Source organism: Parus major, chromosome 1A, assembly GCF_001522545.3.
Source record: "Parus major isolate Abel chromosome 1A, Parus_major1.1, whole genome shotgun sequence".
In the NCBI taxonomy this organism is placed as follows: domain Eukaryota; kingdom Metazoa; phylum Chordata; class Aves; order Passeriformes; family Paridae; genus Parus; species Parus major.
Genome location: NC_031773.1, coordinates 12,877,465 through 12,895,073, shown reverse-complemented (window position 1 = coordinate 12,895,073; position 17,609 = coordinate 12,877,465). Strand labels below are relative to the sequence as shown.

At 44.6% G+C, this 17,609-nt stretch overlaps 1 long non-coding RNA gene across 1 annotated transcript; it reads right to left on the bottom strand.

The window, feature by feature from the left end:
- Window positions 1-5,250: 5,250 nt before the first annotated feature.
- On the bottom strand, window positions 5,251-16,808 carry LOC107204270. Its single transcript, XR_001521523.3, has 3 exons — window positions 16,340-16,808; window positions 15,939-15,987; window positions 5,251-6,526 (listed from the first exon to the last, which is right to left on the bottom strand). It is a non-coding gene; the product is annotated as an uncharacterized LOC107204270 (long non-coding RNA).
- Window positions 16,809-17,609: the final 801 nt, after the last annotated feature.

Here is a 17,609-nt window from a genome sequence, read left to right as displayed (position 1 = left end):
TTTGAAGTTGTATTTATAAACAAATTTCAAATCTCTTCAAATTCATAATTATCTGTCACAACTGATGAACACTGAAAATATCTTCCAAGATACTGTTAACCTTTTAGAGCTGTTGGAGCTGTGAGTTGTTACACCTTTGTTATTTCAAACAGGGAATGTTTATGTGAAGTTTCTATTCACCACGTGGTTCTGTGAACTAGACTTAAGGGAAAGAGCAAACTCTGTGAAACTGTGATACAGTCTGGAGAGCTGGTGAAAACATTCTTGCACAGACAGCATAGATCAGGTGTGAGACGCCCTGTAGACTCCTGTGGGATGTAACATGAATGGCAAGCTGAAAATGCTGATGGGGTGCCTCAAATGCCAGCTGTGCCACAGGCTCATCTCAGCACTTCCTACCTCCAACTCCAAAACACACTGAATAAGCTGTGGGCATCACCCTTTGTAGTTCTTGCAGAGAAACTGGGAGGTGGAAAGGAGCCTGCTTCGTACCAGCATCTCCATATGTGGGTTATAGCTGGGGCAGCCCTGTGTGAGCCTGAAGCACTCACTGCCACCCACCTCTGGAAGGACCAGTTGCACAGCCATCAGAGCTTTGACATAATTTCCTTGCATTTTTAAACTACTATTAGTATCAAGAGCAAAAATGCTGTCCTAGCTCTTGGATTTTTCACTGACATGAAGACTGTGGGAAGGGTGGGTGCACCTGGTGTCCTTCCCCAGTGCCCCTCAGCAGAAGTCCTGTTTGTCTCTTCTTTCAGGACCAGTGTTTGGAAAGTACCTCTCAATTTCATCCAATCTGCATAATGTCACACCTCTGACACCACAGCCACCCTCAGATACTCTGAGCTTGTCTTGCTAAGTGTGCCGTGCCTGTCACACCAGAGTTCCCTTATACCCTGAATTAGAAGCTGGTGAAAATACAGGTGCTGATCCAGTAGCAACAGTGGGAAATATGGAGAAGTCATGCAGTGTGGTTGGATCCTAATGTTGAGCCTGGAATGGCTTGGTCAGATCTGGGATCTGAGATTCCATCATGTAGGAGTGTTGTTTCAGGAGCTTTTAAGTAGCTTACACTGGTCACGTGTGCAATATGGGACCCTCCAATGTAACTGTTCGAAGACTGTCCAAAAATAGACTCTCAAATATATTAGTGTGTATTTAAAAATAGAGTAACAGGAAAAAATTGCATCTTATAACAATGATATTTCTGACAGATATATTCCTCAATGCTATTTGGACTTGTGATAAAAAAGTGAAAATGCCAGCAGTATCTCTATGACCTCACTCGTAAGATTTTCAATAGTAAAATAATTCAACATTTTGAGATCATTTCCCCCAGCTAATCCTTGGCCTTGAGTAAGCCACAAAAAAACATTCCGGTGTGTTCAAATAATGAGAACTACTGATGGCACTAAAATGAGGAGCTCCGCATCAAGGATGATACCCAGTTTGATCATGCTCCCATGTAGCTTGCTGAAGATAATAAAAAGAGACTACTCCAACCAGAAATTTTTGTTCATCTCTAGCATTTAAAATAACAATCTCAAAAATTATCCTGAAGGTTCAAGGATGGTAAAGACCTTCACAATTTATAAATATTTTAATAGCTAATTTATTAAGTTTATCCCTGGCAGTCAATACATACTTTTCCCCCCCAAGTTTGTTTTGAACTGTGGCTGTATTTATTTTGGGATGAGGAGAACTGGATGATACTTCTCCATTTCTGGAACTACAGTCCAGTGTGGCCATTGAAACACTAACATTAACAGTAGTGGCACTCTTTTCTCATCCTTTGGTTCAACTCGTGCTAGGCTGAGCAGTATCATCTTTCCTTTAAGCCTTCCAGGTAGCAACCAACCAGTGGAGCCTCTGATTTGTCAGACTGAGCCCTCAGCCATGCCCAGCTCCTGCTGTGAGACAAGCACTGCACAGCTCAGAGAGAGCACAATGCGGTAGGAGGGAACTGAGGTCTTTGCAGTGCCAGAGCATAAGACATTTGTTCCATGAGGCAAATTTGGGTTTGTGGTTCAGGAAAATTTTTGGGACCTGGCTTTCTGTCCCCTGGAGTTTTTAATTGTAAACCAAAAAGCTATACGCAGAATTGTTTGGAGAAAAGGAGCGGAAGAATCAATTTTAGACTAAAAATTGCATTTCCAGGTGGACTTTGTATATTCATGACCTTAAGATGTGGTGTGTATTAACACACCCAAAGTGGTGGCACAAGCTTGTTTTGCAGAGACCAAAGCAAGGCTGAAATGAGCCCTCATGAAAGGCAGCAGCGCAGTTCCTGTGGTACTCAAGGACCTGCAATTTTCTTTAGGAATGGAGGTTTATGAAGTTCAGAGATGAACAAAGATTCAGAGATGACTGAAGTTCTCAGTCATGTTCCTGGTGAAGCATGTCTTCCTCTGGCTAATCCCCAAGGCAGCACCGCATCTCTTGCAGAGGCAGCCCTGCCTGAGGGAAAACTCCTACCCCTGCATGTCACCTCTGTTTTCCATCCTTTCGGGATGAGTTCGGGGGTGCTGCCCAAAATGGGACCCAGAGGCAGATGGAGAGGGGCAGAGAGCAACTCACACCTCTGCCTTTCCCACCTGCAAAGCTGGGGAGTGTTAGCTCACTCTACCACTTCTTTCAGCCCATGAGTGGGAGCAGAGGGGAATCTCAACCATCAGCCTCATGTCTGGCTGGCAAAGTGGGGGAACCCCTCTGTTCCAGGCTGCCAGGGGGCAGAGGAGGGAGCAGAATCCCAGGCAGTGCTGCCGGGCACATGAGGGAGGAACATTTATGTAGGTCTTGTTGGTTCATAATGACCTGTTGAAGTGCAAGAAAGTGTGCATGGAAGGGGAAGAACAAAGTAACAACACTCAGGCAATTGGCTAGGGCCAGAGTCATCCTGCGCCTTCACCTTCACCAGCAACAATGAAAAAGACAGTGGTATGGCCACTGTCACCACCTCTCCATCACTCTTTGCTGTTCCTGCATCTTCTCCTGCTGCTAAGGCAGCTGCTCTCCATGTGCTGAATCAGGTGAGAGGATGTAACTCAGAAAAAGACTGGGTCTTGGTGTTTGTTTTTTGAAAAAACTGGTAGGTATTTTTAAGCCAAACCAACCATCTGGACAGGTTTGCTCTAAGGCTATGCTAGCAGAGCAGAAGTACTGACACAGGTTGAGAATGTAGAGAGCTCAGCTGAGTCCACAGCACACAGAGGTAACTCTGAGGTCCTGCATTTGCAGGGCAAAAGCCAGTAACTCTGGAAAACTAATGCCCCTCTCATGCACATGGGAAAGAAGCACAAAGCTGATCCTCAGTTAAAATCTTTATTTCTCAAATTTTTATAATTATCTTTTAACTTTTGAGTCTACAGCTATATGGTTTGTATGCCTTCCACCTCCAGTTTTCCTTAGATTTTTCATTCTAATTACATGAGAGTTGTCACAAAGAGGACAATGTCTGAAATGATGAGTAAGGAATGAAGAAAGCAGCAGTAAAACAGCCACAAGACAATGAAGGGCAGTGAAGTCACTGTGAGTGAAATGCAGGAGAGACAGGTAAGCAAACAGGATGACTGGCAGATTTTACTGCCAGGATGGTAAGGGTCCATCCCCACCACAATTTTATTGCTGTTGGCAATAGTTCTAAGCCCTGCGTTGCCCCTGTGCTGGGTGTGGCCAGTGGCCCAGGCACTGTAGCAGGAAGCTACATACCTCTCCTGTAGGGTTTTTTCCTTCTGTCTCCAAGTTTGTCTTGTTAGTGTTATGTGGAAGTTCAGGGCTAAGGGTACAGTTCTGTCTCCTCATTTCCTTCTGCAGGCTTGTGTGTCTTCTGCCAGTTGCACATGCATTTCCCAGAACATGCTCCAAATTCAGCATTTACAGCTTGCTTATTCTCTGCAAGTTTCCCCGATGGAGATGCAAGCATTAATTGACCATGCACTTTGGTACTCGAGATAAAAGTTTCCCTTGTCTGTTGATTTTTCCATACCTGTACAATTGCAAATGTTTCTTCTGTCTTTAGGGACCACTGGGCCATTGCTTTAAGTGGGCTCCATGGTACATCCTCAGCCTGGTGCTGGCCCACAGCCACAGCAAACAGAAATGCTCTAAAGGGTGGCCACAACCAGACACTTGAGCTCAGCACATCATCATGAGGATGTGCAGAGCTGGACATGGGGCTGAGTTTGGGGAGATGTCCCCTCCCTTCCCATGTCAAGGTATGTACTGCCCCCAGGATACAGAGTGTGGCTCCAGAGAGAGTGGGGAGGACTGACAGGGCGAAGCTCTGGGAATGAGGAGAGGAAGCACATGGGGTAAGGACAGGGGCTGGGGCAAGGGTCACAGGGGAAGGGGGTGATTTGAGGCATGACAGGGGTAGAACAGGCTTTGGGGAGGGGGAAAGATGCCCAGGGAGGAAGACTGGACAGTGGAGTGTTGGTGTGGGATGTTAAAGGGTGAGAAAGTTTGGTGTGTTGGTGGTTTTTTGAGGGGGCGAGAGGCGTAAAGGGCCTGTGGTGTTCAACAGGAGGGTCTGTAACAGAATCACCTAGGCCAGAGACCTGAGGGAGAAAATTTCCTGGTCTCAGGTCCAGCAGCAGAGTGGTTATTATGGATTGTAACAATTTTTCTACACTGGGAGTTGCCACTTCAGATGTTGCAAGGCCCCTTGGCATCCACACACACACTGCAGATAGGAAGCCATCCTGTCTGTGCTGGAGCTCAGGGCTTGCTATCTGCAGGCAGTGGGCAGAGGGCAGTGGAAGAAGCTCTGCAGAGTGTTGGGATGGTGTGACTGCAGCTGCCAGCCCTGTGTCATGCAGCCGTGAGATGTCTGTCACAGGTGGAGACTGAATGCTCAGTAAGGGCTGTGGGGTGCTGTGACCCCTGTGGGGACCTAGTACCAGGCATGAGGACAGTGCAACACTGGCCTGACCTCTGCTGTCACCTCCTGACACTAATCCCCCATCCTGTGGCTGATTTCTGGACCCAGTCCAGCATTTTGTGTGTCTTGCAGGAACAGGCAGGCATTGAAACTGCAGCTTCCTCACTTGGATGGGTGATGAGATGATAAGGATGACAACTGTGCTTGGATTGGGAGGGATTTAATGCACCCTTCCAGTACCTCCCAGGGCTGTATTAGTCACAAAAGTCACATCTATTAACAGACAGTGTGTGGCAAATGGGTCACATGTTACCAGCTTCTTCTTTCCACTCTAATTCATGATAGAAGGGAAGTACTGTAGTGTCAAACAATTTCTCTGGGACCAGGTGTCTCAAGGCAGGGAATGCTGCTTCCATCCACTGGCTGAGGAACAGGAAGGAGGGGGGTGAAGCTACTGAAAGATTTTCCCTATATAAACTATTTACCTAAATTCCCAAAGGGGAGAGGAGAGCACAAAGTGAAGCAAGAAGCACTCAGAGAAACTTTTACTGCCTTTGTATCTACAAGGAGAGAGCTCTTGCAGAGTCTTTCCAATGTGAGCTTTCTAACCAGACCTCTTCAAATCCCATGTTGGGCATCCATGTGTTACTGCCTGTCTACACAAGCCAGAGTTGCCTTAGTAGTGGGAATGAAATGAGAAACTCAATTCCTAAGGAGCAGGTCCATAGGGCAAAGACTTGGGTTGCTGCCTCAAGAAGAGTTGGCAGCAGCCACCACAGCTGTGGGAAGAGGTTACCTCCCTGGAGGTGGTACAACTGTAAGTCCTGCTGTGTGGTAAGTGAGATCAGAGATCTGAGCTGGCTGGAAAAGATTTTTTTTTTTTCCTTTTTTTCCTCTTTTTTTTTTCTCCTTTCAGCTGGGTGGGTTTTCAGCCAGACCAGTTCCCTGAGCCAGTTCGTGGTGCAGCTGCATGTTGACTTGTGATGGCATGATACGACTACAGCACAAAAATAGACTGAAGGCACAGACGGGAGAGACTCTTTCAACAATGCTCACCAGATGCAGCCTGAATGACCTCTGAGGCTCCTCCTCCCTCTTGTTAACAGCTAACAAAAGCTCTGTTAGGCAATGTCTTCAGCAATCCTGAGGCTTTGCACTGGGGAAGGTCTGCTCTTCTTCCTGCATCTGTCTTCACATGCCAGCTTCCTCTCCACGTTGAATTAGAGCAAGAGGAGCAGATGTGGTAAGGAAGACAAACAGGAGGATGGATTCTGAAAAGGTGGTTGAGACCCACAGATGTAACCTCCTGCTGCTAAAATGCATCCCTGAATAGCAGGGCTTGAGGACTGATCTATGTGGGGAGGCCCAGCTTGCAAACTGGGTGTCTGGGCAGCATGCAGGAGAACAAACATAAAATAAAGGTTCACACAGAGATGTCAAACAGAACCAAACTGCTGCAAGTTGTGTTTGTTTATCTCAATAGTGCAAAGAAGAAGCAACTTGAGTTGCTGTGGCTGAGTGGCATCAGGCTGAAGAACAGATCCAGGTGGGGTCAGATATTTGTAAAGATTTTTGTGAAGGGCTGTGTGTCCATCTGTGCTTGCTTCCATCTGTGCATGCTGTCCTGGATCCACTGGAAGAAAACTGAGAAATACTAATAAATTATGTGAGAAATTTTATTTATTTGGTCTGACAGGCTGGTTTCCTCACAAGCAACATGTTTTACAGGAATCTTTTTTGGGCCCTAAGCTGAAGGACGTTTTCAGCAAGCTGCTTCCTTGTCCATTTCCCAGTGCACAGCTGATGTGAACAGACATGGCATGTCACAGCCTGGAACGATTTCCAGTCTCAGTGCAGGTCAGCAGCTATGCCCTGTCTGCAGAGCAATTTAGCACATTTCTGGTTTAACCCAGTTAATCAGATCAGCTTCTTAAAATGATTTTTTTTTCAGCACTCCAGGAAAAGACGTCTACTTCAACTGAAAGAATAAGAGACTCTTCTCTCAAAATACTGACCATAATGTGTGCACTTACTGAGAAACTTCATGTAGGAGTTGTAAACCAAACAAATCAAAATCAGTGCTTCAGGAAAACATAGCCTCAGAACAGAAAAGGCTTATTTCAAGGTCATTACCCAAAATCAGTGTTGTCTGTATGAGAAAAAAATCATTGTATTTAGGAATATGCCAAAGAATGTGAAGCTTTCTTCAGTTCTGTGAAGAAACATATTTATTTTGCTGATTATTGTTAATAGAATTGTGCTTTGAAAAACTAATTAATAGTGGTTCCTTCCACTTGATTATTTCTTAAACCCACATACCCTTAAGGAATATTGGGGGGCTTTGCCTTGGAGCCATTACTCTGCAACATCTCACTACTAGATTATATAATATTTAAAGTGGAGGCAACTCTGCTTATTTCAAAGTGCTTTTTAATAAGATTGAAAAAAATCACTGTGCTGTGGGCAATACCTACATAGTAGTTATTATTTAGGATATGGAGACTGCAAAGGAATATCTCTGAATTCAACATTTTCTTGGATCCAATCAGGACTGAAATAATTTGAATCTGGCTAATAGATAATTAACACAGATAAATTGCAAATTCTACCTGTACAGACTCGCCTGTGCCATGTCTGCTGTTATCTTGGAGTTATTCTTTGACCCTGACACTCCTCACTTAACTGCTTGTCTTTATGTCTTGAGGGCTTGATCTGCTGGAATCAGTGGAAGCTTTGCTCCTGATCATAGTGGGACATGTCTGGGCTCAACCCAAGCATTGATGGAGTTGAAACTGCAGCTTTTCTTCTGCCTCCTCATCTACACCTTTGGACTGCAGTTTAACTGAGCCACTTTCACCCAAACCCCTGACTTCACCTCCTGCTGTGTTGCATGCTACCACCTCTAGCTCCCTTTGGGATCCCTGTATTTACTTGAGTCTATTTTATCTATTTTCAGTCCAGGTAGGAACAGCTATGGTTTGGATCATCTAACCCACTCATCTACTCTGCCTTCAACAGAGGCCATAAGCAGATTTGCATCAATCAGTTGCTGCAGTCTCCAACTATTTTCAGCTCAGAGGATTTCCTGAACCTGCTGTGGTTTGCGTGTGGCATGGACCCTTCCAAACTCTTGAGCAGGCATGTAAGTTCCTTGCATCCTCAGGGTGCTTTGGAAAGGACCACCTCAGCAGGTCCACTGCCTTCTGCATGACAAACTCCTTCCTTCTGTTTGCTTGGAACTTGGCTCCTACCAGCTTTGTGAGCTGGTCCCTCATTGTCCTGGAGACACAACCAACACTCTGTCCCTATCCACTCTCTCTGTGTCATTAAGGATATCCCTGTACTTTGTCCCACATCTCATATATTTTCCAGCTTTAGAAGTCCTATTCCCCTGCACTGTTCCTTGCACAGAAGTTGTGTCACACCTTTGCTCACCCTGTAACTATTTGTGAATCTTCTCCATCTTTTCTCTATCCCTTACAAGGGCCCAGAGCTGCACTGAGCATTCAAGGTGCAGATACAAGATGGATTATACAGCAGCATAATGACCTTTCTACTTTATTGGCTTTTCCTTCTCCAGTAATCCCAAACATTTATTTGTTCTTTGACTGTTGCAGATTTTTTATTTTCAACAAAATGTCTACAGTAGCTCAACCAAGGCTTCCCTCCCAAGGTGCAGCAGTAAGCATGGAAAACATTTATATGTGAATACCAAGTTGCTTCTCCTTAAATGCATTCATGGCTTTACACATGCCTAGACTGAATTTTATTTGCCATTATTTGGGTTGGTCATTCTCTCTCTTAATATCTTCCTGAGGACTTCACCATCTACCCTTGTATTCCCTACCAATAACTTTGTATTTGTACTTTTTAAGTTTTGGACCTCCCTGCCAAACTCATCTTGCATTTCTCTGCTCTGGCTTCCCTCTCCTGCTCACATCTCTGCCTTTTCCTTGCTTTCACCTCTCCAAAGACTCACAATATCCTTCAGATTTCTTCACTTGGACCCATCATCATTCACATTCATTGTCTGCAGCCTACACCATCCAGAAAAGCCATACTCTTTTTTTTTTGTACTTTCTACTTTGCCACATGGTTGAAATCATGTCAGAGTTGTACCAAACCTCCACTGTCTGAAGGGAGACTGTCCCTGCTGCAAGGGAGAGAGAGAGAGAGGACAGGATGCTTCTGCCAGGCAAATGAAGTAATATTTAGGAATTTCCAAAATTACTCATGATGCCATTTTTATTTTTTGAAATCTATAGAAAACAAAGTTTTGTTAAAACAAAGTGGGTTTTGTTAACAGGAAAAAGAGGATTTATTAGCCTTTTTTGACCCCAGTGGTAAGCCAAAGTTTGGATTGTTTCAAAACCTAGCTGTTTATTTACAAAGAACAGGCACTGATTTCTTTGCTTTACATGAGGAAACACTTTGCTTGCAGCTCCAAGCTCTTTTCCAGTGCTGCCTGCAGTCTGTACTACCCAGAAACACCCAACAAGGCGCTTTGCCAGCACGGCTCGGCTCCCTCAGAAGACTTGTGTCATGTGCCTGCCATTTGGATGGTGGATCCTATTGTTCCAGATAGTTTATTCCATAAAGGAAGTTAGTGGTTCCCTGTTGCCTAATGAGAATGAATAGGGCTGCAATACCTTTTGTTTCCAACAAGCTTCAGCATGATTTATGATGGAAGGAACTTCATACGGAGCCAGTGGTCTTCCAGTTGTGTTGATTTTTCAAGAAGAAATACTCTGTCTGAAAACTCTCATTTTTTTTTCCTACTACTTTCTTTCACCAGAAAAGCACAGTTCAAGCATGCAGTTTCATACCATAGACATCTCAGCTCTCTGGAAGTCCTAGCAAAGACAAGCCTTACTGTAACAATAGCATGGAAATCCACTACTGTGTGCAATGTTAGCCAGGCTCAAGACTTTCAGAGATTAACCTCCTGGCCAAGCTTCCCTGTTGAAAAGTTGAAAGTAGTACATTGCATCTTTTCCTGTTTTCAAGGGTTTGTAGGCAGACTAACTCTAATGAAAAGGTTAGGGAGAGAAAGAGTTAATTTGGAAATCTGAGTTGGCTTTAATGACATTCAGAATTTGCTACATCTTTTTTTGCACTATATAAAAAACTTTCAATAGGTCTGTGAAATTCCAAAAAATGCATGTGGCAACTACTGACTTCAGCTCCTGGTTCCAAACCTTTGCTTCTTCTCCTTGTTGGAACATCTCTTGGTCTTTTCCAGTGATTTTTCTCATGGTAATGGTCTGATTTTTCCTCCCCCCATTCAGACTGGTCCATACTACAGTTTGGAGCACATCTCTGAACACCTGAGCTGATGTAGGTCTGAGCAAACCTCCTGTAGCCTGTTCACATTTTGATTATGTTGCCCAACATCACTGCTTGTAGCCACACTCCAACACAGCCCTACAGACCAGGCAGGCACTACTACTGCAATTCCCAATTTCTGTATGGTGTAACCCAACTCATGGCACAGCGGGAGGGGTAGCATCTCCTCCATAATCCAGGGAATTTTTGTTCAGTGCCCAGGCTTTTTCTGAGCTATCTGCTAGGAAGACATGCTCTCTGCTCTGCTTCAGAGGAAACAGCAGACAGGGCTTTCTAACAGCAACCTCCTGCTGCGTATTCCCCACTGTAGAGGACACAAATGCTTTTTCCCAAGAGACAGTGCCACTTTTCTTGTTGTGGATGCTGCTTCTCACACTCCACTTTACGAGAGGACATATTTTCAGCTTAAGATGTGTGTAAAAAGCAAAACCAAAGAAATTCTCCAGTCGTGTGAGTGATGTTATAGCATGCTACCTTCCATGGCAGAACAGCAACTTCCTCACACTGGTGCATGTCAGCAGAAGGGTAAAACACCCATGGGCAGCTTGGTGGGCTGTTACAGGCACCTGAGAGCTTTCTCTTGACTGTAACTTTGGTAATTACTCCTTCTTAGGTTTCTCTTCACTTTCAGTGCCTCAGAGAGCAATTGTCTGTCCAGGAAGAGAGTATCCCAGGCTGCCTAAGACAGAGATGTTGTGAAAATATGGTGCATGGGACCCTTTTCCATGTAAGAACCTAACAGTGAGACCTGGGCAGCTTACTGCATATATCTGATGCATAAGCTCACTGTTAACACAGGCTAAGACGGTGTTTGATGTGTCAGAAACGATCTTCTGTGCAGCTGGAGATGAGCACACATAGCCTTACTAAATCCCCAAAGGCCCATGAGCTTCTCTCAATGGTTCTTCAGCCCCTCTGTTGCTAGGCCCAGGCTGATGGAATGGGAGGTGTTGCCTACAGAAATGCACTCTCTCTGCAGAAGCTGTTTCTGTCTGCCATCCCCACTGTCTTGCAGCTCTTTGACCCTTGTGGTCCAAGAGCCTCCAGGTACAACTCAGACCTGACTGGTAAAATCTTTTCTTTAAGGTTTTTTAACAATGAAAAGACACCACACTACAAAAGAAAAACACCAACTTGAACTAGTACAGACCAAGGAGTTATGATGAAACAACTCCTTTTATGGGATAATTTTCACAGTCCTTGCTGCAAATATGAAAATGCAGCATAGTTTGTAATGTGTTAAGTTTGTACTACAATATACTTTGTCAGAAACTAATGATCCTGCCTCTCAGATGCAATTAATTGAAATTCCCTATGGAATATGTGATATAAATAGTTGCAGTTTCAAAAAAGCCAAGTGTTAATACCTTATACAAATATTTTTCATTGCATTAGCCCTTAATCCAGCAATAAACTTTTAGTTGTTCAACTCTGAGAAAATTTTTTTGGTATCAAAAAGCTGAAAAAACTCGGTGTTTGTGAGAGGAGAAGTAGTTCTTCTTTGATAAATTCAGACTCCACTAATGATTAGCTCTTGGTATATAATAAATTACACCTTGTCCAAAGAGGAGTTTTTGCAAAATTTGGCTTTGCGTAAGGAATGCTTGAAGTCACTTGCAACATTATATCCATAAATAGCAACTCTTAGGTCAAACTGCCACATATATGTTTAATTTCAATCAGACAAATCTGCTGCAGTTTGAGCAGCATCTCAACCCAAAGCAGAGGCCAGGAGCCCATGGTAGAGGGTGAGAGGGGTGAAGGACTGCATCAAGCACTCAGGTAAACAAAATGCTTGTTAATCTTTGCCCTTGGCGTGCAGCAAGCATGAGGGAGCAAGCTCTCATCTGGAAGAGTATTTGGAGAGAAGTAGCAAACATGCTATAAATTAACACCCTTGTTGACTTAATGAAAACCTTCCTGCCTTAACAACCTGCCAGACAGGGGTATGATTGATCTGTCTTCCCAGCAGTGCTGCCCACCACAGAGGAAATCTGTGTGTGCTGGGAAGGATGGCTGGAAATGAGCAGTGAGAGCAGCTGTCCCAGCCAAAGATGGGCCATGTGCCCAGCAGTCTCCACAGCACTGGGTTTGCTGGGTGCTGCACCTGCGTGTGTGCTGCCACCACGGGAGATCTGCCACCAGCAAGGACATAGCTGAGATTTATTAAAAGGAACTGTGGTTTAAACAAATCATAAACGGCCTCAGTGCACTGTGGTTCAGCTGGACTCGGCTTGCTCTTTGCCTCTGAAGCTTCTGGCTACCAGGAGCCCCACTACAGATGTGGCTCCTTTCCTGTGGTGTCCTGCCAGGCTGGCTCACAAGAGTGCTACTGAGAGCACGGGTCAACTCCAGTGTCTGCCAGCAGGCCCTCCTCTGCCTCTGCATGGGAGACACCAGTCCCTCTTCTTTATTATAAGGAATTCTGTGCAGTGAATTGCTAAACCATACAGCATCTAAACCATCTGGGAGACAATTATAAAGACAATTGTTCTGTCACCTTTCTCTTGCCTCTTCTGAGGATCTGTGTGTATAATCCTTCCGAGCGCTTTGGGCTAGAAAACTGTTTTGTTATCAATGATAATCAATGACAAGGTTGCTAAAAATGAGTGTCTTACTCTTGCCATTTTATATGTATTTTTGAGGGATGCTGAGACGTTGGGGATGACATGCAGTGGGATCAAATTAGGAGGCACATGGAGGGCTTGTGTTTCCTTTAATAGTGGTCTAAATCTGCCCCGGTTAATTGGTTAATCCTAACAAATATTTGTCAGCAGCTTGGCTTGTAGGAGGGAACTGTGAGGGACAGTCCCAAGCATGGTTTTACTGTCAAGATGAGCTATTTCATATACAGGCCTTCTGATGTTGCAAAGAGTACAGGACAGCTCAGACTGAGTAAAGTGAGGAGTAGCGAGAGGAGGCTCATCTGGCTGATGTGCCTGCTCTACAGTAGGTTGCAACCAGGACCTTGTCTTTGCATGGGATTTTATACTGCAAATAGCTATTCCATATTTGGTCTTTGTTGAGAAAAGAAGACCATTTAAAATAGCACATCCCAGGCAGCAATTTCTAGGGCCCAAGAGCTGGGTACTTTGGGTGCTACTTCTGGCAGAGGTGAAGGGCAGGTTGGGTAGCAGAGGCATGAATAAACTTGCATGTAGGAGCTGGCCTTTTGGGAGCTGCTTTAAAGCATTTTGTTAACACACATTCCTTTCTCCCTTATACCTCTCTGGCCTTTAAACAGCAGATTTCAGCACACACAGCTTCTGCTTCTGGACTTGTATATTTAGAGCAAGTGAATTTTCTGCTGTAGTTTTGCAGTCTCTCTGGGTTGATAATTTCTGCTGTTGCCAGTGTTGCTCCCCACCCTCCCCACTGTGCCCAAGGGGCACTGGCCCTTGTTCCCCATGACCAACTGCACAGAGAGGGACAGTCCTGCGGTGGGACCCACACCAAGGAGGGTGTTTCATGGAGATCTGTTGAGGCAGAAGAGAGGAGCCAACAGTAAGGTGCACTGGTGTTCTACTATGATAGAATTATTTCTGGTAGCATGGAGTTATATTATTAAATGGAGAATGTATAGCAGAAATTTCAGACATGAACCTTCTTTCGGTGTCCCTGATGTGAATGGCTGTGCAAGGGCTTCTTTGTATAAGAGAGACTGCAAATGAAGGAGCAGAATACTCAAGGCAAGAGAGGTTTTGGTAAATGTATGAAAAGGAAGCAGCTGATGCAACATTTCCTCTCTTGAGCAAGGGGCAGCTCAGCTCTCAAGGCAGCTTAACTCAGTGTGGGTCCCAGAGCCAATATGAGCAGAGTTGCTGGTGCTGTGAGAGCCCAGGTGGGATCAGAGGCAGGTGCTTCCACCAATGTACCCCCTCATACCTCTTTGTCTGGTTTCCCTCCAAGAAAAATACTGTTTGAAATTTGGTTCATAATTTTGGGAGTAGGGAGAATTTGTTTACCAAGTGCTGGTTTAGCTCAATTTTCCTGTGTTTTTGCATGGTGCTCTTGCACCAAGGCTATTTATAATGACAGTGTTAAATCTGAGGTCTGGCACTGTGCTGGCTATGATTGCTGGCAGAAGGTCTGCCCTCTAATCCCACTTCTGCTCTTGCATCTCTTTCTCCCACTCAGTTCAGGATGAAATGTTCCCATTCTTTTCATGGCTTGGTTTTACACCCTGGTTAAAGAAGAAAAATAAGTGTGATATGTAATTGTGCTTGCTTGGTCTTCATCAGATGTGACTTTACACATGAGGAAAGTGTTTTCTACTCTCTAAAAAAACCAAAAAATATAAAAAGAAAAGCAAGTTGGAGCTATACCAATCTAGAGGTAGAAGCTACCAGGAAGATAAAATGTCATCCTAACACAGCAGGACTGAGCCACAGGACAAGTCCAGAAGCAGATTTTCAGCAGTGTGACCCTGCCAAGTTGCTGCTGTGGCTGCTGCCACTGGGGGGGTTGGGTTTTTTAATTGCATCACTTGAAACGTGGCCATAAGCATGATCTGAAGAGAAAGGCAGGCAGAGGAGAGCAGTGGGCAGCTCTCCCATCAGGCTGCCTCCCCCACTGCATTGACACAGCTGTGTGTAAATACCTCGTTCCTCCTGTGCTTTTTCAGAGAAACCTCTGCCTTTGGCTGGTGAGCAGCCAAAGCAGTTCTCATGGCTTTCTCTGTTCCCAAGGATGGAGGCCCTTCAGACCTTTAATAGGATCTTCACTGTCCAAATCCAAATATCTTTCAAGCCTTTCTCTGTTGAAATGATACACCAGATGTCCACGTTAGAGCCACAAGGATTTGGCATTTGCAGATAGGCAGGAGGAACCACAGTGAAAGGAACCATTTTGTCAGTAACAGACTCTGTTGAGGGCTGTGTTTATGTTAAGCTGTGCTCTCACATTTCAGACCAGTGCAGTGTGCCATCCATGGCACCAAAATACACAGGGTGGCCTATTTTTCAGTAGATTCCACCTCTGTAGACTTTCCTGATTTCTGGCTCAGCTGACAGAAGTGCTCAGGTCCAAGCCTTGTTTCTCTGGTAGGTTTCTCCCATGTTGCTGCCCATCAAGGGTGTCCATGAGGTTTTGACTGGGAGGTGCAACCACTGTTGCAAGATGGAGGATAAACTCCAGATATATCTGGCAATGCCTCCAGATATATTTACTCTTTAGGCTTCTGCTTGCTAAACTGGTGTCTAGCTGGTGTATACCAGGAGCTTTCAAATTCTCCTCCTGTCCAACACAGCGTTACCTCCCCCATCCTCATCAGGCTGGCACTGCCTGGCATCTCACCAGTGTGAATTGCATTGGCAGAATACCCATAATGAAGTTAATATTCAAGCATCACTTGTAGTATTGCTTGGCTTAATCCTTAATTGTATGAACAGGGAGACATCAGTGACATCAGGGAGTGTAAGAGTCTCCCCTTATGCTTCAGTAAGGAAGTTTCCAATGCAAATAGTAATAACATGACAAGTGATTTTTCAATGGCTCTTTTACAAAGCAAAGAAGAGAAGGAGAATTTGCCTTTGAAGATATAAAATTGCCCATCTGAGTGGGTGCACAGCAGTGGCAGAATCACACCAGCAGCACCAGGTGTGTGCTTGGATGGCTGCTCCAGCTGCATTCCCTGCAATGGGCTGAGCTCCCAAATCTTATGTCCGGAGGAAGTAATGGAAAATTCTGTGTAAGAAAGTACATAACTTACCTGAGACCATACTCTGCAGAGACTTCTTACCTTTCTTCACATTCCTTTTCTGAATAGGAAAAAAAAAAAAAAAAGGAACTTATTTGTCTGGAATATTTTGATGAATGCTATTTGTGAATATTTTCAATTCTTTTTTTCTGTTACAGAAGCCTAGAAGGCCAGTGTGTCCTTTTTGTGGGGTGTTTGCAGTCAGACATAAACATATCTGTGGAATTTTCCTGTCTTGTAGATTATTTCTCTCCCCCTGCTGTGTCAGAAATTAGTCTGCCTGGCTGAAGCTAAGCATTTTGAAACAACAATCAAGTCTTTACATCTGTGCTTTTGGGTTTTTTTTAAATTTGGGTCACCTCTCCCCCTAGTTAATATACAAAAGACTTCTCCAGTTAGCCCGACTGACTTACATCTTAGCCGCTTCTGTTGAATACTCTGGCAGTCACTGCAGCTGCGAGGAAATGATTCACAAGTTTTAAAGGAAAAATGAGCCTGCCCTCTAGCTGCTGAGCGCACCCTCGTTCCCGTTTCCTTGACTTTCCTAGAGCAGCCAGGACAGTTTTGCTCCTTCCCTCATGCTTCCAGAGCTCTGATGGTCCTTGTCCTGCCCAGGGGCTCCAGCTGCATTTGGTTCACACAGTTCCTCTGCATGGACATGATTACCTGGATGGCCATTAACTGATAAAGGATAGATGTGTAACTTCTGCACAGCAAAGCTGGCTCTCCAAGCCACAGGGTAGCAGTTTGTGGCATAATTTCACCTACATTGCCTTTGCCATGGTGAAGAACCCGTTCTTGAAGGGCAGAACAATGTCTCACAGCCCTCAAGGTCTGGTGATGTGTAGCATCCAAGGTCAGAACCTGGGTTTAAACCATGTATAAGATAAGGACCACACTGATGAGGGGAGAAATTATTTTAGGACTGTCAGCATAGCTCAGTGATTTTTGGCTGTGGCAAAGCCTAGCACTGGCCTTTCATAAAAGAAAATAATTTCTTCAGTGGTCTGAAAGAAATAAATGGTACATCATTTCAGAAATGTTGAAAGAGTTGCTTTGAGTGTTTTGGTTTGGTTTCTTTTTCCTAGAAAATCAAAGAATTTCTTGCAGAAAAGACTTTCAAGTACTTTCAAGAGGAGCTATTCTGTTTTCAAGCATTTGAAGTGAAAACCAAGAAATGAATATTTAGGGAAGTGGCTTCTTTTTTAATGCTGCCTCTGCCTAATGAAAATGCCAGAGATTGTAGGGGTCAGCTCCAGCTCCTTACTTTGTCCAGAGTAACTTGGACAGCCATTGCCCTGATTTAGTGGTGATAAAGTTCCTCCTTTCACAGAGCAAATGCATGCTCTGTGTGCTCTGACAGGCATCCTGCCTGGAGCTGGGCTTGTCCCGAGGGACTGTGACAGGGACACCCTTGAGGGGAGTCCACTGACCTGCTCTGCAGACACCATCTCACTTTGCTGGCAGCATGCTGGGGCTGGCTGGGGCACTCGGGCATTTAATTAACACAGGGGTTAGGCCAGCATGTTGAGAAGGGAGCAAGACTGATGAAATTACCTCTTTTGAAAGCAAAACTTTGCTCTTAACCAAAACTTCCTGTTTCTTGGAGAAATGGCCTAACTGAAAGGCTATGGTAGAACACCTTTACTCTGAAGGAAAGTGGCTGTAGAGCACTCAAAAAAC